The 26,599-nt window shown below is 53.5% G+C and overlaps 1 protein-coding gene across 10 annotated transcripts in view; it reads right to left on the bottom strand.

Annotated features, from left to right (window-relative positions):
• ARAP1 (ArfGAP with RhoGAP domain, ankyrin repeat and PH domain 1) overlaps window positions 1–26,599 on the bottom strand; it is a 225,839-nt gene that overhangs the window by 101,112 nt on the left and 98,128 nt on the right. Inside the window, exon 1 of one of the 10 annotated variants that reach the window (XM_075017746.1) lies at window positions 21,751–21,970. The exons of 6 other annotated variants lie outside the window; for them this stretch is intronic. The gene's annotated coding sequence lies outside the window, so the exon portion shown is untranslated. Of the gene's footprint in view, window positions 1–799; window positions 919–17,384; window positions 17,471–21,750; window positions 21,971–26,599 lie in introns of those variants that run through there. 3 more of the 10 variants (XM_075017833.1, XM_075017906.1, XM_075017953.1) reach the window with 3 other exon arrangements.

Here is a 26,599-nt window from a genome sequence, read left to right as displayed (position 1 = left end):
TGGCCACTCAGGAGAGATTCAGGTGCCACCCAGCTGATCAGCAGAGAGCCCACAGCCCCCCACTGTGGGCAGCCTGTGTTTCTACTGGTGGCACACAACTGCATATGCCTTGGTGCATATAATAAAATTTATTCCACACATGGACAGAAAAAATAGAGGAAATGCTGGCTGTAGGTGCTGCTTGCTCCTGGGGCCAGCTGCCAAAAGGCAACAGAATCACAGACGCCCACCCACTGCCTACAACATATAACCTTATCCTAGCTCTTGGTCAAAACATCCTCTTTCCTGCCACTGCTGAACTGGGTAGCCAGGCTGACCAGCCACTGCCCTGCCCCTGAGGGGTGGCTGCTTTTGCTGGTGCTGTCTGTGCAGGGTGGGTGAGGTACTGTGAGGTGAAAAATGCCCTTCCGCAGGACAGATTCTTAGCGTGGCTTGGAAAGGAGCCCACGCCTTAAGTTGAGGCAGGCTGGTACAGATAGTGAGGTTTGCCCTTTGCTTATCTTTTCCCCATTCCATGCCCAGCAGGTCCTGCACAGTGGGCTGGATTGCGGCTGACTGGGGCTCGAAACCACCACCACCACAGGGTCCCCCAGTGGAGAGGGTCACTTTCTGTCCTCTTCCTCTGACCTATGTGGACAACTGCCCCAGGTGAATTATTCCCCTCCTCCAACCCATAATACTCCTTGCAGGCTTGTGGCTGCATGACCAGCCCAGCAGGTCAGCCAGCTGTGTCCTGCCTGGGGCCCCTTGGAAGGATCTCGCCTGAGCCCACAACTAATTACCAGCAGCATGAACTCACCTCCCTGAAAAGCTCTCCTGAAACAGAGATCTCCTAGGCCTGGGCCAGATCCCAGCTGCGCACCGAATTCCACTGCCAGCCGTCAGGGTGAGCGTGCAGCACTTTCTGCTACGGCAATGCAGTCCTCTTGCTGCTGAACCCCCAGCCGTGAGCAGCTGATGGGAGTAGCTGACCACAAGCATGAGATAAAAGTGTCTTCACTGTGGGCTGCTCAATGGTGAGCCCCATGGGAAGGAAGGGGTCAGAAAGGGGAGGTGAGTGCCTGCAAGCCACAGCAGACATGCAAAGGGCCGCCCTGCTGTTACGCTCTGACATCAGGCCAACAACCTTTTGGCTCCCTAAAGTTCACCTTAAAGTCTGGTGAGTTTTGCAGGCGGTGAAATGCTCTGGGGACATATTAATATTGCTGCCAGCGTCAGCATGGCGAACGTGGGCAGGCAGAGGGGAAGTCAGTGCTGAAGAGGCGTGCCAGGCGCACAGAGGCAGGCTGGCCGACAGACAGAAGGGGAAAGAGACAGTGCAATGCAGTAAGGAACTGCAAAAGAGGAAGCAGACAGACCAGGTTCCTCCTAAAAAACAAAACACACAGTCCTGTAGCACCTTAAAGTCTAACAACTTTATTCAAGAACATAAGAACAGCAATACTGCCCATCAAGCCCAGTATCCTGTCTTCCGACAGCAGTCAGTGCCAGGTGCCCCAGAGGGAACGAACAGAACAGGGAATCATCAAGCAATCAATTCCCTGTTGCCCATTTCCAGCTTCTTGCAAACAGAGGCTATTGACACCCTCCATGCCCACCCTGGCTAACAGCCATTGATGGACCCGTCCCCCATGAATGTATCTAGTTCTTTATTAAACTCTTCTATAGTCTTGGCCTTCACAACATTCTCCGGCAAGGAGTTCCGCAGGTTAACTGTGCGCTGTGTGAAAAAATACTTCCTATCGTTTGTTTTAAACCTGCTGCATATTAATTTCATTTGGTGACCCCTAGTTCTTGTGTGGTGAGAAGGAGCAAATAACAACCCCTTATTTATTTTCTCCACACCAGTCATGATTTTATACACCTCAATCGTATCCCCCCGAACCGTCTTTTTTCCAAATTAAAAAGTCCCAGTCTTACTCATTAATTTATTTAGTGATGAGCTTCCATGGGACAGACTCACTTCTTCAGCTGCGGGGAGGGATAGCTCGGTGGTTTGAGTGCTGGCCTGCCAAACCTAGGATTGTGAGCTCAATCCTTGAGGAGGCCCTTTCAGGGATTGCAGCAAATTGATGTCAGGGATGGTGCTTGGCCCAGGCAAGGGACTGGACTAGATAACCTCCTGAGGTCCCTTCCAGCTCTCAGAGATGCATATCGGGAGAATAACCTGTAACCACTGGCACAGGGAGCTCCAAAATAAGGACAAAACTCTGCTCTCTGATGCAGCTGACAGAGCCCAGTGCTTCCAAAACCAGGTTTCACCCTGTTATGGCACACGGGCCAAGGCAAAACTCTCACAGGCAGTCACCTGACAGCCAGTCCTCACATCCTTGGCAAGCCAGAGAGGTAGGTGCAGGTTTAGCTGCCCTTTAACAGCAGGGAACACCACAGGAGCAGGTGACTCTCAGCTGGCCACCAGCAGGCACTTAATGGTGCCAAGGCAGCAGTCTGGAGATGGCTTCCTCAGAGCCAGGCTTCCACAGCTTTTCTCCAGGGACTTTCTCCACAGTTGAGTACATCTACACCTACACTCAGACACCAGCCGTTCTCCCAGCACCTCCCCAAGTCGCATGCAACCTCGCCCAGGTAACAGGTGAGCTGCTGGCCAACGGGGGAGATGCTCAGTGCAGCTGGTGTTGGAGGAGAAGTGGGCACAGCTCCCTGCTTTGCAGTGGTTGGATTGCCCTGAGCAGAGCTCCCTCTCTGCAGAGCCCCACACTGCTGTGCTGACTCACTGGAACAAGAAGTGTGGCCTGACGGGGGCAGTTCAGCTCAGATCAGGCAGGAAGCCAGCTGAAAGCCTGGCCAGACACTGTCAGTCCAGAGGGCCCCAGACCCACTTACTCCAGCTTTCACGGACCCAGGGCATTGTGTCCGCCCACACCATGTGCCACCCTGGCATGCCCCTCTGCTGGCTCTGGACTGTGCAATCACCACAGGGCCTACGTACTGGTCAGCCTGCCCTTGTAGTTGCCAAGCTGGTGTAAGACCTAGACCTCCTCTACATACGCAGGCAACACCAGGCTGCCACGTAGACAGTCATTCATAGAGACGCACAACCTAGGTACACACCTAATTCAGTTATCGCAGCATCTGTGCACCTCACAGTCACTTCTCCCTGTGAGAGCGAGCAGGACGGTTACCTGGATGCACGGGTTACAGGTGGGAAACTGAGGCACGGAGAGGCTAAGTGACTGGAACCTGTGGCACAGCAGGGACTAGAATCCCTCACTCCTCAATCCTGAGCTGGCTCCCTAACCCTCAGCTGGCAACTCCCCATCTCTAGGCAAGTGGGGGTGTACCGTACAAAGCCAGCCATGGGCGAGGCAGCAAGGGACAGCTTGACAGGAGAGCAAGGAAGAGAAACCCGAGAGAGACCGGACGGGGGAACGTGTGGCTGCCCCTGAGCCAACAAGCCCTGGGGAATGATCCCCAAAGTGACAAGAGGGACGGGACGTCTCACAGGGGAGGAGACGCCTGCACCATTGACCAGGTGTCCCCCAGGATGTCACCAAGCAGGATCGGTGGGGGTGGGTACCTGGGGGAGGGGCTGGAGTGGGTTGCAGGAGGGGTGGCAGGGGACAGCCCTTGCCGGATCTGACCCTGAGCCACAGCTGGGTGGGGTCGAGGCTTTTCCACACGGACGGTCCCTGGGCATTGCCAGGAAATGGAGGGGGCAGATCCGGCTCCATGGTGGGGCCAGCGCAGGCAGCACAGTAAAAAACACGTAGCAGTGGCAACACCATTCTCCAGGCACCACCGCAGGGTCTCTGCCTCAGAAGAACAGCCCCGGTGCCAGCCCTAGGGCACTCCCCTCCCCCACGGCACCCCCAGAGCCACTCCCCTCACCTGCGGCACCCCCAGAGCCACTCCCCTCACCCACAGCACCCCCAGAACCAGCCCTAGGGCACTCCCCTCCCCCACGGCACCCCCAGAGCCACTCCCCTCACCTGCGGCACCCCCAGAGCCACTCCCCTCACCCACAGCACCCCCAGAACCAGCCCTAGGGCACTCCCCTCCCCCACGGCACCCCCAGAGCCACTCCCCTCACCTGCGGCACCCCCAGAGCCACTCCCCTCACCCACAGCACCCGCAGAACCAGCCCTAGGGCACTCCCCTCCCCCACGGCACCCCCAGAGCAACTCCCCTCCCCCACAGCACCCCCAGAGCCACTCCCCTCACCTGCAGCACCCCCAGAGCCACTCCCCTCACCCACAGCACCCCCAGAACCAGCCCTAGGGCACTTCCCTCCCCCACGGCACCCCCAGAGCCACTCCCCTCCCCCACGGCACCCCCAGAGCCACTCCCCTCACCTGCAGCACCCCCAGAGCCACTCCCCTCACCCACAGCACCCCCAGAACCAGCCCTAGGGCACTCCCCTCCCCCCACGGCACCCCCAGAGCCACTCCCCTCACCCACAGCACCCCCAGAACCAGCCCTAGGGCACTTCCCTCCCCCACGGCACCCCCAGAGCCACTCCCCTCACCTGTGGCACCCCCAGAGCCACTCCCCTCACCCACAGCACCCCCAGAACCAGCCCTAGGGCACTTCCCTCCCCCACGGCACCCCCAGAGCCACTCCCCTCACCCACAGCACCCCCAGAGCCACTCCCCTCACCTGCGGCACCCCCAGAGCCACTCCCCTCACCCACAGCACCCCCAGAACCAGCCCTAGGGCACTCCCCTCCCCCCACGGCACCCCCAGAGCCACTCCCCTCCCCCACGGCACCCCCAGAGCAACTCCCCTCCCCCACAGCACCCCCAGAGCCACTCCCCTCACCTGCAGCACCCCCAGAGCCACTCCCCTCACTCACAGCACCCCCAGAACCAGCCCTAGGGCACTCCCCTCCCCCACAGTACCCCCAGAGCAACTCCCCTCACCCACGGCACCCCCAGAGCCACTCCCCTCACCCACAGCTCCCCCAGAACCAGCCCTAGGGCACTCCCCTATGCCACGGCACCCCCAGAGCCACTCCCCTCACCCACAGCTCCCCCAGAACCAGCCCTAGGGCACTCCCCTCCTCCACAGTACCCCCAGAGCAACTCCCCTCACCCACGGCACCCCCAGAACCAGCCCTAGGGCACTCCCCTCCCCCACGGCACCCCCAGAGCCACTCCCCTCACCCACAGCTCCCCCAGAACCAGCCCTAGGGCACTCCCCTATGCCACAGCACCCCCAGAGCCAGCCCTAGGGCACTCCCCTCCCCTACAGCACCCCCAGAGCAACTCCCCTCCCCCACAGCACCCCAACAGTCAGCCCTAGGGCACTCCCCTCCCCCACAGCACCCCCACAGCACATCTTCTCCCCTGCATCACCCCCAGAGCCAGCCCTAGGGCACTCCCCTCCCCCACAGTACCCCCAGAGCAGCTCCCCTGCCCCACAGCACCCCAAGAGTCAGCCCTAGGGCACTCCCCTCCCCCATGGCACCCCCACAGCACTTCCCTTCCCCCACAGCACCCCCAGAGCCAGCCCTAGGACACTCCCTTCCCCCACAGCTCACCCAAAGACAGGTCCCCAGCATCCCCCTCCCCTACGGCACTCCCACGTTCAAGGGCTAGGGCCTGCCTGCGCAGAGCCCTGCATGCACTGCCAAGGTTGCATGAAGCTGCACTGCTCCAGCCAGGCCCTCTATGGCTTACCAAGAGGAGGCTGCGGGCAGGGCCTTGGGGGGCTCCTCACCTTGAAGTTCACTTCCCTTCTTCAAGCCAAAACCGCCCAAACTCCCAGGCCGTCAGGGCACTGTGCAAGGCTCATCTCTTCTCCCAGCGCACAGCAGCTTACACTCCCCAATGGCTCTGCTTGCCCCCGGGCGCTCCTCGCCAGCAGCCCAGGCCTGCAGGCTCGGGGAGAGAGGCCAGGTGTTCCGGAGGCTGGCACACAGCTTGGGGAGGCTAGTGGGTTTGCTTTGGTCTGTACTGACAAGGCGCATTTATCATCTACAGCACCACAGGCCTGGGTCAAGACAACTGAAGGATGGGTCAGCCGTGTGGAAGCCAGCCTGGGATCCAGGTTCAAGTCCCTTCTCTGCCACACATGCCCTGTGTAACCTTTGGCACATCACTTAGTTTCTCTGTGCCAAAGGAATGGCAGCATGGCCCTGTTGTGCAGAGAAATGCACTGAAGACTGGGCAGTGCTCAGACACCGCAGTGATGGGGCTACTCTCAAACACACACACCTTACTGGGCACATGCAGAATTCCTGACCCTGCAGCGTTCTTCTGAGAACTCCTCCACTGGCAGGGCGGGCTGGTGATCTAGTTCAAGAAAGTCCCACTCTAGGGCCTTCTCAGATGGCTGACTTGGAAGTGACAGTGACCCAAACCCAGGGCATAGACAGAGACACTCAAATGACTGTCTGCCCTGTCCATGCAGAAGAATGCTGACACTACACAGCCATGAACCAGAGCAACCTGACAGCTCATCAGCAATTAGTTCCTGCCCAGAGACCTGGAAACTGCTTTCAAATCACAATCCACGCTCACCAAGAGAGCTTAACTTTAATTCCACCAGGCTGCCCTCCGTCCCCTCTGGGGGCCAGATCTGGCTCTCAGTTGCACCGGGTGAATCTGTGCTCAGCCAGGAGACGAGGGATTGCAGGCCGGCTGTCATCCTGAATGGCAGGTGGGATTTTCACCAGGTCTTCCACCTCCACACAACGCTCCGCTGCTCAGCACATGGGCAGCGCAAACTAGCTCCAAAAGCCACATCCATGGAAACTGCCCTCCCTGTCCAGGGCCAGGGTTCATCCACACAGCACCTCCAGACACACAATGGAAGAGCAGATCTGTTGGTTCCATCCACATGCCCCCTCAACCAGGGTTATTGTCAAGGCTGATGCCCCCTGTGACGCTCCAAGCGCAGAAGGTGGAGGCCTTCGAGAGACCTAAAAATGCCTGGCCTCTATAGGCTTCTGCTTAAAAGCTTCACAAGGTCACAAATACCCTGACCCTGGGAGGTAGCTGCCACCACCCAACTGAGAAAACCCCCCTTTAAAACCCAAGCAGACACACCTGGGAGTCTCCCTGTGGGGTAACCCCAAGCTCTTAACCCTCCTTTAAAAGAGAGCTCGAAAACAAAGAGGAAGAAATTAAGCTGCAGTCGGATAGCTGAACTTTCAGCCTTAGGCATGCATATCCACACTCTCCTCCAGGACACAGGAATCAAATCATTGCCCTTAAAAAAGTAATTTATTAACAAAACAAAAGATTAAGTATACCAAGAAAGTGATAAATCACACTTGGTTGCAAAGTGTTACAAAGCAACTTAAAAAAAAAGAGCACAAAGAATTACTTCCCTGGAATTCAGTTTAGAAGTTAAAGTGTAGGGGGAGGTACCTCAGCCAGCCTGAGAAGTCCCGCACTAAACCCAAAATAAAAAGTAACCTGATCGCGTCTGACTAAACGTCTTCTTTTTACTTACATATCTGTACGCCCAGGTCATGCTGTGGCCTGAGTATTTACTGGCTTCATTAAGCCTGTTCAGGATTAAACATCTCTTTCTCTGCTCTGGCCAGACAGAAGAAAGACCCCCTCACTAGGCAACTGCTTTAATTAAAAAAATCCGTCTCTCTTCCCATTGGCTCACCTGCCCGCTTGCCAACAGAGAACCCCCACTTTGGGTTAACGCTTTACAGGCATTCAGTCATAACAGGTATATCCAAAACCCTCTCTCTCTCCAGCCCTGAAACCACATCTCCCAACAATCCGGCACCCCTGAGTTCCAGAGAGCCCGGCAGAGACCTGCGTGAGCCAGCTTTGCCCTTCACCACCGCGGCGGCCAAAGCTACGCTGTCGGCAGTCTGGTGCCCTGACTCCCACCGCTTGTCCTGGCCCCTCTGTTTCCCTGGAGGCTGTCAGACCCCTGTCTCCTCCGTGAGGGAGATATTTCAAGAGGAGCCACAAAGGTGGGAGAGAGCAGGTTTGTGTTTTCCCTCCTCCTCGTGCTGGTGCAAAGTTGTCCACCAATGGGTTTCTTTAGGGTTTTCCCTGTTTGGTGTAACTGAGACTTGGGTGTCTTCTAAGCTGTATTTCCTGGGTGACTTTGGATGGCTGGAGATGTGGTGGGATGATGACAGTCTCCAACCACGTGAAACTCGAACAAACACGAGTGCGAGTGAGTCTCACCTCCCTGAGAGTGTTCGAAACCCTTTGGGGGGTTTATTAACCTCTGTTTAACTCCAACATCTCAAGCACATCCCCCTCCCTTTCCCCCCCGAGCGGTGAGAAAGCTGACGTGTCTCTGACCCCACCAAAGAATCCTCCCCTGAAACCACAGGACACTCAGCTGTAGACGCACGAGACTCCTCAAGGGAAAAACAAGCCCCTGAAGGACATGCTAACCTTTAAAATAAACACCCTCACAGGCCGTCTCTAGGCAGCATGAAAGGTCACACCCAAGAAAAAGACACAATCCCGATTCCCTCACTTTGCAGTCTTTAAAATAAAAAACTCCAGGTAGAAGGAGAAATCAAATATTCCCTAAACTGACCAGCAGCAGCCTGTGAAGGTGTTTATTTTATTCCCTAATCTGACCAGCAGGGCCCACATTACACCCACATGCTGTGATCTGCACTGGTTTCTAACGTGCAGCTATTTGAGGTGCTGGGTTTGACCTGTCTCCCTCACGGATCCAGCCCAGTCCCAGCTTCATACCACTGCTCTCAGCGGAGATGGCAGTGCAGGTGCACACGCTAGAAGCTCCCGAGTTTATTCACCCCAGGGCTGGAGCCCAGGTGTTACCAGCACTCCCTGCTAATGCTCCCAGAGGAGTTCTGGGGAAGTGGCTATGGGAGCAGGAAGGGCTGGGGTGCTGGAGTGGTGTTAAAGAGCCCTTCCTGCCCGGGGCTATTCCTACCTGTCAGTAACACCAGGACAGGGGTTACTGACTGGCAGAACAATCGGACTCAGTCACTGATTCTCACTTTAGTTCCTAGTGGACAAACGTCCCCACCCTATGAACTCGCACACGCTGGCAACTTCTGCAAAACAGGAATGCAATGGGAAAACAAGCTTCCCTCTCACTTGCATAAAGGGCAGACCCCTGAGGGGCCAGGGGTGTGGGGGGGCTCTGCAGCAGCCCTGCCGCAGTTTCTCCTTCACAATAAGTACCCCAAAAGCTTTTTTGCTTTCCCTCTTAACCACTAATTGCTTCTGTAAGACTCACAAATGGCTCAGGATTAAGTCTCACAAGCTCAGTTAATTCTTCCCTGCTCTTTGTCAAGTCCCCGCTGGCCCTCCCTAGCAGGCACCTTTCTCTGCGCTAGCTCAGCATCGGCAGCAAAAGCCTGTTTGCTCCCTGCGGAGGTGGAAAAAGTACCAGAAAGTTACATGAATAAAAGTACAGCTGCTGGGGAGAGGGACCTGGGGGGAATGTACTTAGGTACAAATCACCAGTGTCCCTCTGGAAAATTACTTGAGTAAAAGTACACACATGTGCACGCACATACATGTCACATCCTGATTGCACTCAAGTATCCAGAAGTGAAAGCAGATGCACTTTTATACAAGAACAACAAGAAGTCTTGTGGCACCTTATGGACAGATATTTTGGAGCATAAGCTTTCATGGGCGAAGACCCACTTCGTCATATGCATGAGCGGGAGGGGGGGGGGTTTCAGAGGGGTATTTAAAGAGTGGGGTCCCAGTAAGAGGGAGGGCCAGAGCTGACAAGGTCTATTCAGCAAGGTGGAAATGGCCCAGTGTCAATAGTATGTATCAAAAGAGTTGAAAACAAGTCAGATCAGACAGGGGGATGTGGCCCATTGTCAGAGTCTAATGGGGAGATATTAACAACCAGGGCGGAGAAACTGCTTTTGTAAGGGGCCAGCCACTCCCAGTCTGTTTAATCCTCGGTTAATGGAGTCAAATTTGCAAATAAATTGCGGCTCAGAGATTTCTCTCTCCATTTGATTTCTGAAATGTCTTTGTTTCAGGACTGTCACCCTTAAATCTGCCACTGAGTGTCCAGGGAGATTGAAATGTTCCCCCACAGGCTTCTGTACATTACTGTTCCTGATGTCTGATTTATGTCCATTTATTCTTTTACGTAGAGACTGTCCAGTTTGGCCAATGTAAATTGCAGTGGGGCATTGCTGGCATGTGATGGCATATATTTTATTAGTAGACGTGCAGGTAAAGGAGCCCCTGATGGTATGGTTGATGTTAGGTCCTGTGAAGATGTCACTGGTGTAGATATGTGAGCAGAGTTGCAGGGGCTGGTTCCAGACTCAGAGCCACTGGTTTGTGATTTGGGAGGCAGGCCTGTCCTCGCCTACAGACAAATCCTCACCAGCCACTACAAATCACAAACCAGTGGCTCTAAGCCTGGAACCAGCCCCTGCAACGGTCCTCGCTGCCAACTCTGCCCACACATCTACACCAGTGACAACATTATGCTCCAGAATATCTGTGAGTCTATAAGGTGCCGCAAGAGTTCTTGTTAATCTCGAAGCTACAGACTAACATGGCCACCTATCTGATACTTTTACTCAAGTAACTTTTGGGGTACTTCTTCCACCTCTGGCTCGCTGCACCCCTCTCCAGCTTTGTCTAGCCCTCTGCCTTCCCAGGCCCTCCAGCCAACCCTTCTCACTGCTCAAGCCACCCCTGTATCCAGGCCAGAGGCCGGGGAGAGGAGAGAGCCGCCTGCCCCCCACCCGGAGAGGAAGCATGTCACAGGTGGGGCTAAGACCCAGCTGCCCTTAAAGGGCCAGTCACCCTGTGACAGCTCCCAGGAGATGGACCATCTGGCTCAGGGCTGAAACCTGCTCCTGGCGCAAAGGCTCATGGTACGAGTGCTGCTGCTTCATCTGTTCTAACCGCAGCCATCCGTCTCAAAGTGCCTCATTAGCACCCACGCCAGCTCTTCTACCACTGGCCACAGCAGAGCCCCCACCCAAAGCCCAGTGGTGCTCACAGTGCACAGGATCAGCCTCCCCTCGGAAAGCCTGTAACAAATCAGCGACAAGAGGAGACCGTCACCTGAGATTTGCTTTTTTTGTATGTGTCTTTTATTACTATCAAACCCCAGCTGTACCTGCACAGGGAACAGAGCCCACTCCCCCTAGTCAGGGTGTTACAGAGCGTGGGGTCCCCAGGCCCTGCACCCCATCCGCAGGCAGATGTGACTCACTCAGCAGGGAGAACAGAAGGTTATTGGGCGACAGGGACACAGCATAGAACAGACTTGTCAGCTCAGAAACCAGAAGCCGTCAGTACAACCCATCTTGGGGAGAGGAGCCCAGGGAAGGTCAGATCCAGGGCCCTGGCCGTCCCTTCTCCCTCTCCAGCCAGCCAAGACTGCTCCACTCCCACACTGGCCAGTTCATATCCTACCAGCCAGCCCCCTCCTCTAGCCTTTGTCCTGCAACAGGGCAAAAGGTGTCACCTGTTGTCCTAGGTTACAAAGGCCATGAAGGGCCATTGAGTATCTGTGAAAAGTCATCACACGGAAACTCCCATCACCAACTATGCACTGATGCTGTGCCTGGGGAAACTGAGGCACCCAGCTGGTGTTCCTACAGGACAGGAGGAGACACAGACAACCTAACCAGGGGAATAAAATCCCTCCAAACCCCACTTCATCACAGAGGGTCCCTAGTTAGCAATGCTGGGACAGGAATTGGAGATCACACTGTCCGGGCTGCACCAGCCCAAGAAGAGCTGTCAGATCAAGCCAGGGCTTGGACACCTGGTCTGTAGAAATGTTCTCCTAGCAGGGAATAAACCACTCTTGTGCCTTTGACTGGAGTAAATTGCTTCAATCTCTGTAGATGCATAGTTCTGCCTTGCCCCATGCACGAGCCGCTGATTGTTCCTGGAAGCCCACATACTATTTTTAAAGCACAAAAGTTAACCTGTTTTTAAAAATCCCTGTTAGTGGCTGCTTTGCCGTAACCGATGAGAGCTGCTGAGCTTGCTGGGAGGGGCTCTTTCTCTCTCTTTCTAGCTGATAAAACCCTGCCAGGGCACAGGGAAAGGGCTGGTGATAAGGTAGTTTCACGCATGCCAACCCCCCTGCAGTGAATACTTTTTTCCATGCTTATTTCCACTCCCTGAGTGCCCTGGCCGTCCACGTGCCACCTCCACATTCCACCAGCAGTGACAGGTGGCTGACGAATAGGTCTCTGCACACTAAATGTACAGACAGCTGCTCCCAGGGCAGGGACGGCAGCTCTGCTCCCCATGGCCCTGCTGGAAACACACATTCTGGACCAGCCACGGGGTTAGCAGAGACATTCTGACAAACCGGAGGGAATTCGGAGGAGAGCGATAACGTTTATGACAGCAGAGTGAGAGAACATAATCTGTCTAATTCAGGGGGTGTGAGTGAGTCAGTGGGAGGTCCAGGGCGAGAGACAGCCAGCTGTACGGGGATTTAAACAGTCTCCCTCTGACAATGACAGCTATTCAGGGCCGAATCACCTGCCCAGGGAAGCCAGCCCATGGCTTAAGACCTGTGTAGACTGACCGCAGTGCCATAGGGAGTAGACCTGCATTCGGTCCACAGAGGGAGAGGGGGAGAGCAAATGGGGCTTCTCCATCTTTAGTTTCTCTAGCCACAGGACAACTTACAGCTGCAGCCCCTCAGGTTATAACGGGGTCACCTGTGGGAACCAAAGCCAGTGGGAGTGTAGAATAAAAGTCACACCCCTTAGCTCTTCTTCATCCAGAGAGCTCAGAACACGTCGCAAAACAAGGCACTGCTTGTCCCAGAGGGGGAAACTGAGGCAAGGAGAAAGGAAGGGTTTGCCCAAGGGCGCACAGCTAGGTCTCCTACATCCCAGGCTTGTGCACTAGCCACTAGGCAACACTTGGGTGAGGGGAGCAGCCCGAGAGCAGGTCTCACTCCACACAGCACCATACACATGTATAACACGGAGATAACATATAACCTGACCTGAAGAGACCATCCTTTAGGTTTATGGTGAGAAGCAGCCAGTGGCTAGTCAACAAGCCAGGAGAGCAGCAGAGAGCGCAAGGCCACAACGAGGTTCAACTCTGGTGCCATAAGCAGCGGTCGCTGGACCTACCAGAGTTTTCTTCCATCTGTGTTTAACTATCCTGAAGCCAGAGGACTCCTATCCCTTTCATGGTCCCACAGGTCTCACTTCTAGGACACTTCCCTAACGTACTGCCTCAGTTTCCCTCTGCTACAGCTCCCAGGGGGTGGGGGGCAAGCCTCCTCCTAGAATCATAGAATCCTAGGGCTGGAAGGGACCTCAGGAGGCTTTCAAGTCCAGCCCCCTGCCCAAAGAAGGATCAACCCTAGTTAAATCATCCCAGCCAGGACTTTATCAAGCTGGGACTTAAAAACCTCTAGGCATGGAGATTCCACCACTTCTCTAGGTAACACATTCACCACCCTCCTAGTGACATAGTTTTTCTTAATATCCAACCTACTCCTCTCCTTCTGTAGCTTCAGACCATTGCTCTTGGTACTGCCGTCTGTCATCATTGAGAACAATTTCTCTCCATCTTCTTTGGAGCCCCCCCTTCAGGAAATCGAAGGCTGCTATTAAATCACCCCTCAATCTTCTCTTCTGTAAACTAAATAAGCCCAAATCCCTCAGCCTCTCCTCATAGGTCATGTGTTCCAGACCCCTCATTTTTATTGCCCTCCGCTAGACCCTTTCCAATGCATCCACCTCCTTTCTATACTGGGGGCAGGCGGCAGAACTGGAGGCAATACTCCAGATGTGGTCTCACCAGTGCCAAATAGAGTGAAATAACAACTTCTCTAGATCTGCTGAAAATGCCTCTCCTAATATACCCCAATATGCCATTAGCCATCTTGACTACAAGGGCATGCTGTTGACTCATATCCAGCCTCTCATCCACTGTAATCCCCAGGTCCTTCTCTGCTGCCCTGCTACTTAACCAGTCAGTCCCCAGACTGTAACAATGCTTGGGATTCTTCCATCCCAAGTTTAGGACTCTACACTTGTCCTTGTTGACCCTCATCAGACTACTTTCAGCCCAATCCTCCAGTTTATCTAGGTCTCTCTGGACCCTGTCCCTACCCTCCAATATATTTTCTTGTCCTCCTAGCTTACTGTCATACACAAACTTGCTGAGGGTGCAATCCTTCTCCTCATCCAGGTCATTAATACAGATGCTGAACAATACGGGTCCCAGAACTAATCCTTGGACACTCCAAATGAAACCGACCCCCAAACAGACTTCGAGCAATTGATCATTACCCATTGGGCCTGACCATCTAGCCAGCTTTCTATCCACTTTACAGTTCGTTTATCCAATCCATACTTCCTTAACTTATGGACAAGAATGTTGTGGGAGATTGTATCAAAAGCTTTGCTAAAGTCAAGGTATATCACATCCACTGATTTCCCCATGTCCACAGAGCCAGTTACCTCATCACAGAATCTAATCAGATTGGTCAGGCATGACTTGCACTTAGTGAAACCATGTTGACTGCTCTTAATCACTTTCCTCTCTTCCATGTGCTTCAAAATGGATTCCTTGAGGATCCCCTCCAGGATTTTTCTGAGGTAAGGCTGACAGGTCTATGGTTCCCTGGATTATCCCTTCCTTTTTTAGAGATGGGCACTACATTTGCCTTTTTCCAATCATCCGGGACCTCTCCCAATCTCCAAGAGTTTTCAAAGATGACATCTAAAGGCTCTGCAACGACATTTGCCAAATTCCTCAGTGCCCTTGGGTGCATTAAATCTGGACCCATGGATTTATGTATATCCAGGTTTTCTAGGTAGCCTTGAACCTGTTGTTTCCCCATGGAGGGCTGCCCAGCTCCTCTCTCTAGTGCATTGCCTAGAGCAGTAGCCTGGGAGCTGACCTTGTCCCTGAACACAGGGGAATAAAAGGCATTGAGTACTTCAGCCTTTCCCACACCATCTGTTACCATCTGTTATTGAGTCTGTTCTGGTCTGGCTGTGGTCTGAAGAAGTGAGTCTGTCCCACGAAAGCTCACCTAATAAACTACTTTGCTAGTCTTTAAAGTGCTACTTGACTGCTTTTTGTTTTGACATCTGTTACCACGTTACCTCCCTCATCTAGGAATGGCCCCACACCTCCCACCCTCAATTGCCCTCTTATTGTCAACAGACCCGTAGAAACACTTCTTGTTACCCTTCATGTTCTTTGCTAGCTGCAGTTCCAATTGTGCTTTCGCTTTCCTGCTTACTCCCTGGTATTCTCTCGGGTGTATTTATACTCCTCCTTTGTCATCTGCCCCAGCTTCCTCTTCTTATATGCTTCCTTTTTGAGTTTAAGCTCACCAAGGATTTCCCTGCTAAGTCAAGCTGGTTGCCTACCATATTTGCTTTTCTTACTGCACATCGGGAAGGTTTGTTCCTGTGCCTGCAATAAGGCTTCTTTAAAATACTGCCAGTTCAGTTCTCCTGAACTCCTTTCCCCTTCGTATTTGCTCCCCAGGGGACCCTGCTATCACTTCTCAGAGGGAGTCGAAGCTTGCTCTTCTGTAATCCTGAATTGAAATCCCTGATTGCACCGTGAGGCCGGGCGGCAATGTCTTGCCACGTAGGTTTGTGTCTCAGATACCCCAGTTCCTGGCTCTCCGCCTCCAGAGCACCTCTCCGAAAGAGAGTGGCGCCACCGAGGTGCCACAAGCATAACCCCAGCACACAGCAGGTACAATTGGTGTGCCCAGGGCCAGAGTGGATCTGCGGGGGGGCAGGGCAGGATGCTGAGTGTATCACACTCTCTACCCAGGCGCTGAATGAAGTACCGGATGGGCAGAAGGAGGTCTTGACCAAAGGGACAGTTGTAGGGTGAGAAAAGAATTGAGCGTTCAGAAAACACGCAGCACTTGGCCCTTCTGATGAGACGGCCCCTCTGTCCTGGTGGATCCTGTGACCTGGCCCTGGTGTGCGAGGTGAAGTGCATTCGTATGGGTACTTCTCCCCACCACACAGCCGAGACTGACCCGGGTCAGCTGAGCTGGGCTCCCAGGGCTCGTGCTGTAGGGCTAAACGTGGCAGAGTAGAGGTCTGGGCTGAGACCCCACAAGGAGGAAGGGGTACGTTGACCCTGGCTTGGGAAACTCAGGGCCCCCGGGAATTTCTACACCAACGCCGACGTGCCCTAAGCAGTGACCAAAGATCCACCAATGCTTTTCACCCTTGTGACAAAACAGCCCTCAGGCAGCCAAGCGTCGTAGAGTCAGCACTGGCTGGAGCCAGGACTTGGCCCGTCACTCTCACACACACACACACACACACACACACACACACACACACACACACACACCAGCACTGACTCATATACGCATATACCCGTCATTCACACACACACGCACACACCGGCACTCACTCATACACACACACACACCCGTCATTCACTCACAGACACACACCCCATCATTCTCACACACACAAACACACACACACCTGGCACTCACTCACTCACACACACACACACACGCACACACACACACACACCCCAGCACTCACTCCTACACACACACATACACACACACACACCCGTCATTCACTCACAGACACATACCCCATCACACACACACACACACCTGGCACTCACTCACACACCGTCATTCACTCACACACACACAAACACACACCGGCACTCACTCACACACACACACATGCACACCTGTCACTCACTCATACACACCGGCACTCTCTCTCTCTCTCTCTCTCTCACACACACACACACACACACACACACACACACGTCACTCACTCTCTCTCACACACACACCTGGCACTCACTCACTCACACAAACTCACACACACACACCTAGCACTCACTCACGCACACACACCGGCACTCACTCATACCTGTCACTCACTCACACACACACACACACACCTGTCATTCACTCATGTACATGCCAACACTCACTCATACACACACAGAGCTGTCATTCACTGACATACGCACACCTGGCACTCACTCACTCACACAAACTCACACATGCACCCCTGTCATTCAGACACACCCACACTGTCACTCACTCACACACACATGCACACACGCACACACACACACACACCCCTGTCATTCAGACAGACACACACACACACCTAGTGGGTCTCTCCCACAAAAGCTCACCTAATAAATTATTTTGATAGTCTTTAAAGTGCTACTTGACTGTGTCTTTGTTTTGACACACACACCTGTCTCACACACACACACACACCTGTCACTCGCTCACTCTCTCTCTCAATCTCTCTCTCTCTCTCACACACACACACAGGCACACGCACACACACTGAAAGCCTCTGGATACATTTTTTTTAAAGCATCTGATTTTCATCAGCCAGTCCCAGGGCTTTCCTCCCGCCTGGAGCACAGTGACTTTATACGGTGCCGCACAGCCTGTGTGCAGCTGGCAGACTCCAGCCCTGGTTACCCCGCCCTTACCTCTGTGAAGCGGGAGCTGGAGCTGAGTAGGAACAGAGCAAAGGCCGCCCTGCACACCCCTCTCTTGCCCCAGGTTGCTTTGCAGAGTGAGAAAGCACTCTGTCAACAGAAGTGCTGTAAAGATGTCTGTCTCCTGCTAACACAGAGCAGGCAGGGCAGCTTATCAGCTGCTGCTTGCAGAGCAAGGGGGTCTGGAGAGCGAACCGCATGGACTTCCTCTGAAGGGACCACACCGCAGGCAGGCAAGCATTTGCAACCACCAGTGCAGGCCTAGAAAGCATGGTTATTGGCCGAGATGTGACAGGAGCACAGGCCCCTTCGTACTCCCCACATCTGGCCCCTGGGAGCCCCTCTGACTAGCAGCCACCCTGAGTGATTGGTCCCATTTGCTCTGCACAACTGACAGAGACAGGCGACCACAATCAGGATTCTATTGTCCCTGGAAAATCCCACCCGCGCGACCTGTATTCCCGGTCACCCGCCTCAACTCTCAGAGCCTCGGAGGCAGGAATTCAGCTGTACCGACAAACTCGAAAACACATCTCCCAGGTAAACGGAGTCAATTTCTATGAGCGGCATTCAGAGACGCCCCCACCCCACGGCTACCCTTGTACACAGCCCAGCCAAATCACCATGAACATTTACACCCCCAAGATCTGCTGGCCCATCCTCACTGTGGGGGTGAAAAAACCATCAGGCACCAGACCTTTAGGAGGCTGTATTAAGGGTGATGCTGCACCCCCAAACTCCACAGACCAGAGACAGGAAAGCCGTGCCTCTCGGGGGGCAGAGGGGTTAGAACAGAGAATAAGCAAGGGGCAACGCAGCAGACCCTATGGGAACTCCGACACTGCCCAGCGTCTGCAAATAATAAATGCCCTTTTGTGTTTCTATAGCATCTTGCCTTCAAGGTGCTTCACAAACATCCCATTAATTAAACCTCTGGAAAAACCCTTCCCTTTCCTGTTAGAAACATCAGAGAGGCCCTGTCTGCACCGGGCTGAGAAACCCACCCAAGTGACTGACCTAAGGTCCGTGTTAGGCTGTGAGACAGCTGGGAATAGCTCGCAGGGGTTGTTGCTGGAAGCACTGAACACATCGGCTACGTCTACACGTGAAGCCTACATCGAAGTAGCTTATTTCGATGTAGCAACATCGAAATAGGCTATTTCGATGAATAACGTCTACACGTCCTCCAGGGCTGGCAACGTCGATGTTCAACTTCGACGTTGCGCAGCACCACATCGAAATAGGCGCTGCGAGGGAACGTCTACACGCCAAAGTAGCACACATCGAAATAAGGGTGCCAGGCACAGCTGCAGACAGGGTCACAGGGCGGACCCAACAGCAAGCCACTCCCTTAAAGGGCCCCTCCCAGACACAGTTGCACTAAACAACACAAGATACACAGAGCCGACAACTGGTTGCAGACCCTGTGCATGCAGCATGGATCCCCAGCTGCAGCAGCAGCAGCCAGAAGCCCTGGGCTAAGGGCTGCTGCCCACGGTGACCATAGAGCCCCACAGGGGCTCGAGAGAGAGCGTCTCTCAACCCCTCAGCTGATGGCCGCCATGGCGGACCCTGCTATTTCGAAGTTGCGGGACGCGCAATGACTACACGGTCCCTACTTCGACGTTGAATGTCGAAGTAGGGCGCTATCCCCATCTCCTGATGAGGATAGCGACTTCGATGTCTCGCCGCCTAACGTCGAAGTTAACTTCGAAATAGCGCCCGACGCGTGTAGCCGTGACAGGCGCTATTTCAAAGTTAATGCCGCTACTTCGAAGTAGCATGCACGTGTAGACACGGCTATCATGGCCAGATTCTGATCTCACCTATTCCTGATTTCCACCAGTGTGCGATTATTAGGCCACAGATGGGCCACTGTGTTCCTGGTGTCTGGCCAAGTTCCCGTTAAAACCTTTCTCTCTATCATCCGATGCAAATCCAGGGCCAGAAGCCAGCTTCCTGCTCGGCAGTCACCCCCAGACAGGGACAAGTTTCGTCTGCCGAGCGCTGGGGCAATGTCTGTGTGTTTCCTGGCACCCCCGGCGCCTCTAGCATTCTGGCAGCCACAGGCCTGGGCTGTGGGTGATGGCCGCTGTTTCGGGGGGAAGACACAGGCGGCCCGGGTGGATAAAGGGAAGTAGCTGCTGGCTGCCTTCCTACGTTCGGTCTGACTATGGAAGGCACATTTAACTTAGCGGGGACAAACGGCCTCCAGCCCCGCACCGGGCATGGGGAAGTGTGGAGAAATGCACACAGCTGGTGCGGCAGAGCCCAGCCCCTCAGGGCGCCCATGCCGGGAGCGTGGCCCTGAGGGAGGAGTCGAGATGGAGTCCCCCAGCGCAGCACCCTCGGCTCCTGCTGCAGGTCTGGCCCTTCACGATAGCTCATCTACCAGCGTTTCTGAGGCCACTTCCTGTGTGCCTCTGCCAGAGGCAGCCATAGCCACTGGCCCACGTTACCAGCCCGCGTCTGCAGCTGGGGTCATAGGCAACCGGGCACAGCAAATTTCTGGAGGAGAGACGCTTCTCTTGTTCCCCTTACAGCCGCCAGCTGAAACCACTGAGAACGTTACAGGTCAGCTCATCTCCTGCGCAGGCTGCAAAGGGCAGAGGGAGCCAGGGCAGGAAGCAGAGTAATAGGGCAGCAGAGAGGACACCAGCGCAGGAACATTGCCCGGCTGGCTCCGTCGCTCAGAACAGGGCTCCCCTTGTTCTCTCACATCTGCCTCCGCGCTCTGAGCAAGAATCCTGTTAACCCCTTCCTTACAGCCCCAGGACTGCGAGGAGAGAGGAGAGGAGAGACAGACCGGGCAGCTGGGGAAGAACCTGGAAGCTCTGCTGAGTGAAGGGGTGCTCTCTGTCCGCCACCAAGGCTCTCACTTTCTGGCATATGGCCACCACCAAACACACATGATCGCCCAGACACCTAAAAGCAATCAGTCATCTATTGTTTCCACAGGTGGCAGCAATCCCAGGTCACAGCAGGTGCCAGACAGGGTCAAACTGGTGCTCCATCTGTCCCAGGCTCCTATCTCTGATAGTGACAACTGGCGTCAAAGTGGTGATGTTTTGGGGGTCAAATTCTAATCAATACACTGTAGTACAATGTAGTACAGGTTGAACCTCTCTCGTCTGGCACCCTCAGGACCTGACTGGTGCCAGATGAGAGAATTTGCCAGACCACAGGAGGTCATTACCAACATTTCCACAGCTTCTGGGTGCTTAGAAGAGAGATGGGGTAAATTACAGCTAAATAACAGCACAGAACACGACAAAGCAGCAGAAATGTGCACTTTAAAACTAACAAAATGATTTATTCAGTGATGAGCTCTCGTGGGACAGACCCACTTCATCAGATCAGATGACTGATCTGAAGAAGTGCGTCTGTCCCACAAAAGTTCATCATCAAATAAAACATTTTGTTAGTCTTTAAAGTGCTCCATTTCGGCTGCTTTGTTTCATTGGAGTTTTGTTTCTGCTGCTTTGTTTCATTGGAGTACAAACTAACACGGCGACCTCTCTGTTACTATTCAGCACAGAACACTGAGAGTCAGGACTGGGGGCTGGAAATAAACTTTATGGGACCATGGGAAACTTGGCCACACCCATGATAAACGGTCATCCAGCTAACTAAAATCATGCCGGATTACGAGTGTTGCCAGACGAGAGAGCTCCGGATTAGAGAGGTTCAACCTGGACTGCCACCCAAAGCATAACTGGGTTCAAAACAAAACAAAGAAGCAGTCAAGTAGCACTTTAAAGACTAACAAAATAATTTATTAGGTGATGAGCTTTCGTGGGACAGACCCACTTCTTCAGACCATAGCAGTACCAGGACAACAGCATGAGATAAATTCAGAGGTCCACCAATGGCTACTAGCTCAGATGGGCAGGGATGCAACCCCAGGCTCTGCTAGTCCCAAAACCTCTGGCTGCCAGAAGATGGTACTGAACACGAGGGGACTCTTGAATCATTGCCCAATTCTGTTCATTCCTTCTGAAGCACCTGGCACCATCAGAGGCAGGATACTGGGCGGGATGGACTATTGGTCTGAGCCAGTTGGGCTGTTCTTAGGTTCTTATGTAGATTAACGTGTTCACAGTTACTTTTTCCCAACGCTTTTGCTACCATTGAGCTGTTAAAAATTTAAAATAGGCGTAGATAAGATCGGCAAAACAATCCACTGGCAGAAAGATGAAGAGAAAGTGAGAGAGAAACAACTGCGTAGATAAGGAAATGGAAAGAACGTTTTCTAAAACTCAGACTGTGCCTCCTCTACCCCCACCAGCCAGTCACTCAGCAGCTAATTTTACAAACTCTGCATTTCATCATCCCGAAGTCTAACCCCACCCCTCACCTGGGAAGATAGCGGTGAGGTTCTCCTCCGTGTCTCCAGGATGCAGCCAGCAAAACACAATACAAGGCGCTTTTATACTTGTGTCTGGAGCCTGCAAACAACCTGCCCCCACTCGCTCACCCTCTGCAAACTTCACACAAGGCACCGGCTGTCCAGAAAGTCCTCCAGCACACAAACACCCCACAGCCTTGCACGCCTTCTGGGGCTGACTTGCTCTCTGAGTCGCAGAATACTTCCTGAAAGAGCAGGCCCACCAATGCAAGAGAGAGAGAAAAAAAAAAGCCACCCAGCATTCACTGGGGCTAATCCTTCCTCCTCTCACTCACCCCCCAAGTGTTCCACCTCCCATGCCTCGCTCTGCTGAGCAGCTGGCTGGTTACCACGACGGTCAGGCACAAAGGGAGGTTACCATGGATGCCAACAAGGAGAACCAAGCCAGCTTTATATGACTAAAAAACCCCTGAACTTCAAGGGCCAACTCTCTGAGTTCTTTGTTCAGCACTGCAAGGGTATACTAAGGCATAAGGGTATAAGAAGGCTAACAGCATACGAGGGTGCATTAGGAGGAGCATTTCGAGCAGATCTAGAGAAGCAGTTATTCCTCTTTATTCGGCACTGGTGAGGCCACATCTGGAATACTGTGTCCAGTTTTGAGCCCCCCAGTATAAAAAGGATGTGGATTTGCTGGAGCGGGTTCAGCGAAGGGCAACAAAAATGATTAAGGGGCTGGAGCACAAGACCTATGAGGAGAGGCTGAGGGATTTGGGCTTGTTTAGTTTACAGAAGAGAAGACTGAGGGGTGATTTAATAGCAGCCTTCAACTTCCTGAAGGGGAGCTCTGAAAAGGAGGGTGAGAAACTGTTCTCAGTGGTGTCAGATGGCAGAACAAGGAGCAATGGGCTGAAGTTGAAGAGGGAGAGGTGTAGGTTAGATATTAGGAAAAACTACTCCCCCATTGGAAGCACTGGAATGCGTTGCCTAGAGAGGTGGTGGATTCTCCATCCCTTGAGGTTTTTAAGTCCCGGCTGGACAAGGTCCTGGCTGGGATGGCGTAATGGGTGTTGATCCTGTTTGAAGAAGGGGGCTGGACTAGATGACCTCATGAGGTCCCTTCCAGCCCTGTGATTCTGTGATTCTATGGTACAGAGACACAACGAGTCCCAGGCCAAACTGGAGGACAGACAGAGGGGGCACCAGGAAATCCAGAGGTCATAATTAACAGTCGCTGCTTCCCAGGGACTCGCTTCTTGGGGCTAACTGAAAGGGCAGGGACTGTCCTCACCGCCTGCCTGGGAGGCTCTTTCTTTGGGTACAGGGTGCCTGGTAAAACTGGCATAAGTCCTATGGCTTTCACGGCCCTGGGAGACCAGCAGCTGGGAAAGCAGAGAGCGGCTGGTTAGTTTCATTCACGGCTTGGGACACCTAAGGAAAGCAGCAGAGGCAAGGGAGCGGCCTGCCCACGGTGCGGGAAGACTGGGTCCGTCCGTTGCTGTCCCAGCCGATCTGAGGGTTATAAATGCCGTTTTTGTCATAAACGAAACCCTCGATTCTGCAGAAATCCATTGTTTAGGTCGCTTGCCCGCCAGAGAATGTTCCCATGGCCGCTTGCACTTTGCATGGAACACGCTGGCATGGAGCCCCATGCTGCATTTCAGAGCTTCGCAGCATCTCCAACAACCACATGTAGGCCAGCCCTAGGGGTCCAATTTCCCAGACAGAGCCTCCAGCTGCACCACACAGTTCTGGGGCACTATGTCTAGTGAACAGACCCCCTACTAGGAGGCTGGACTCTGCACGCTGTTGCTAACCTGAGAGGCCATTTACAACTCTGTCCCCATCCCTGACAGCAACAGAGAGGTGGCCATGTTAGTCTGTCCTACAGCAAAACAAAGCAGCAGAAATGGACCGCTTTAAAGACTAACAAAATGATTTATTCAGTGATGAGCTTTCGTGGGACAGACCCCCTTCTTCAGATCAGTTTCATTTCCAATACAGACTGACATCTATAGGTACAGAGGAACAAAAAAAAAAGAAAAGAAAAGAAAAAAATTCATTTGTGAGTTTTTATTGCAATTTTTTTATTTTCTTTTTTTGGTCCTCTGTACTTATAAATGTCAGTCTGTATTGGATATGAAACTGATCTGATGAAGTGGGTCTGTCCCATGAAAGCTCATCACGGAATACATCATTTTGTTAGTCTTTGAAGTGCTACATTTCTACTAGTTTTTGTTTTTTAAAATCTAACCTGCCCCCAGCTCACTGAATCCCCCCCAACTCACACCCCTGGGTTTACAAGGCCAGTGAGCTAATTACTGAGCTATCCCTCTCTTCCTCCCTGAGCTCAGTCCTTGAGGGGGCCTTTCAAGGTTCTGGGGCAGGTTAGATTAAAAAAAAATCTGTGCGGGATGGTGATAGGTCCTGCTGCGACAATAGGGGACTGGACTCAATGACCTCTTGAGGTCCCTTCCAGTTCCATGGGATATGATATGTATATTTCCACGTTTCATCACATCATGTTTCCTACCATCACACTGGTTCCTTGTGCTCCCCCGTCAGCCTGCCCGCAGCCAGCAGTTGGCTCTTGCCCGAAAGTTGTGAGGGTTATGGGGCAGGGGCTGCCTTTTGGAAATGGGTTTGTGCAGCGTCTGGCACACCGAGGTCCTGGTCAGTTCCTGAAACTAACTATAGCCCTACCCACACTCATGCCCTGGCCTATTGCTCCCTCTGACGAGATCTGCATCAACTTGCTAAAATAACGGCAACGGTGGAAAACCTAGAGGAACCCGCAAAACAGACACAGAACAAATCTTGCCCCAGTGTCGCCTGCTTCTCCCCACAACCCCTCTTTGCCAGTGCCTGCCCCATGCTCTGTCTCATTCTGAACACAAAGGCCCATTTCCACTCTCAGAGGCACATGCCCTGTGCCCATTCCCTTCTGTGGAGAGCAGCGTGCGAGAAACTGATGGCACAATTTGGCCCTGCACGTCTTCCCACCTGCCTTTCTTCTCTGCCACGTCCTTGTCTGCCTGCCACATGCCGGCCATCTCGCCATCAGAGCTAAAAATCAAAACAAAAGCCTCCTAAACCAAGAGAAGAACCACAGACTTCACAGAAACAAGAAGTCCCGTGGCACCTTGCAGACTAAACACATATTTTGGAGCAGAAGCTTTCGTGGGCAAAGACCCACTGCGTCAGATGCATCTGTTGTTGTTCTCGAAGATACAGACTAACTCGGCGACCTCTCTCCGACTTCACAGAGTCGGTACTGAAACTGATTTATGTGGCAGCTGTCCTGGCATGACAGTGACGGGTGGGTGTGCATGGAGACAGCTAGATAGACAGACGTAGAATCAGAGAATCCTAGGGCTGGAAGAGACCTCAGGAGGTCATCAAGTCCAGCTCCCTGCCCAAAGCAGGATCAACCCCAACTAAATCATCCCAGCCAGGGCTTTGTCAAGCCGGGACTTAAAAACCTCTGAGGATGGAGATTCCACCTCCTCTCTCGGTAACGCATTCCTACAGGTGTGCATGTAGATAGACGCAATCAAAGACTATGCCGGGGGTCGGCAACCCCCCACCATGTGTGACACTCTCGGCTTGTGCGCCAATTTAGACTGGCACATGGCAGGGGCTCCGGCCCTGCCCCTCCTCCCACATGCAGCACACGAGTGGGGGGAAGCACAAGGCCAGAGCCTACACCACAGTATGGGGATGGAGCCCCCATCTCACCTCAGGAGCCCCCTCCATGGGGCCGGAGCCCTGCCTGTTCCCCCTGGAGCATGGGGCCTCAGACACAGCATGGGGGCTGGAATGAGGGACTGCAGTGTGTGGTGGGGGCCGGAGCCCCCCCCTTACCTCTCCCGCCCCCCCATATCACAGGTTGCAGGGCCAGAAAGGATAGTTGTGGCCATGTTCTCACAGTACAGGCTGGCACCCTGCACTCAGTAAATACACCCTGTGACATTTCACAGGCAGCAAGGAAATCTTACAAACCCAGCGCGCTTGCTGCTGTTGGAGCTCTGGCAGCAGCTCCATGTATTTGTGTCAGGCGGAATCCGGGCCAGTCTCATTGTTGTTTGTGGCTAGGTTACCAGAGGCCCAGGGACACAGGCTGATGTGGGTGGAACAGGGTCTAGGGCAGTGTTTCTCAGTGGCTTCGGGTTGTCAGCCTCTTATCTGAAGTCCAATATTTTCATGGCTTTCTCACAAAGGCAGAGTACAGTGCTAACAAAGGCTGATGCTAAGCTGAGTGTGTGTGTGTGTGTGTGTGTGTGTGTGTGTGTGTGTGTTTTCTCTCTCCATGTAACTTCATCTACCCTGTGCCTCAGTTCCCCACAGGGTGGTGTATACTGGGAGGGTAAAGTTCAGCAGTGAGAGTCCAGCGCTCCCAGGCTGTGGTGATAGGGACCATACAGCCACCTAGATAAGACAGGGAAGGCCTCTCTCAGGCTGATTTAAAGGGGGAAGCTGAATACACCTCAGGCAGGTTAGTGAGTTCACACAGCTACTCTTCCTGGAGGGATTTCGCTGGCAGTCCCCATTTGTGGTGACTTCCCAATTCTCTACAATGTCTGAAACAGTCGGCTGGAAACGTCTGCAGAATGCTCATTCCCTTTTCCCGTGTGTCAGTTTCCTCCCCTGGATCTTAGGTGTTAGTTGCATGAACTCAGCACCAGAGGGCAGCATTGCACCATATACGACCTTAGGTCTGTCTTCGGTCAGACACAGACAGATTGAACCTCTCTGGTCCAGGACTCTCTGGTCCGGCAGAGTGGCGTGGAGTCAGTCCATCTGGTGGGCTGGGAGCAGAGCCTTGTCAGACAGCTGGTGGCAGGGGGCTCCACCAGAG

The sequence above is a fragment of the Carettochelys insculpta genome, chromosome 1 (genome assembly GCF_033958435.1).
Source record: "Carettochelys insculpta isolate YL-2023 chromosome 1, ASM3395843v1, whole genome shotgun sequence".
In the NCBI taxonomy this organism is placed as follows: Eukaryota; Metazoa; Chordata; order Testudines; family Carettochelyidae; genus Carettochelys; species Carettochelys insculpta.
This window is presented reverse-complemented; position numbering and strand designations above follow the sequence as displayed.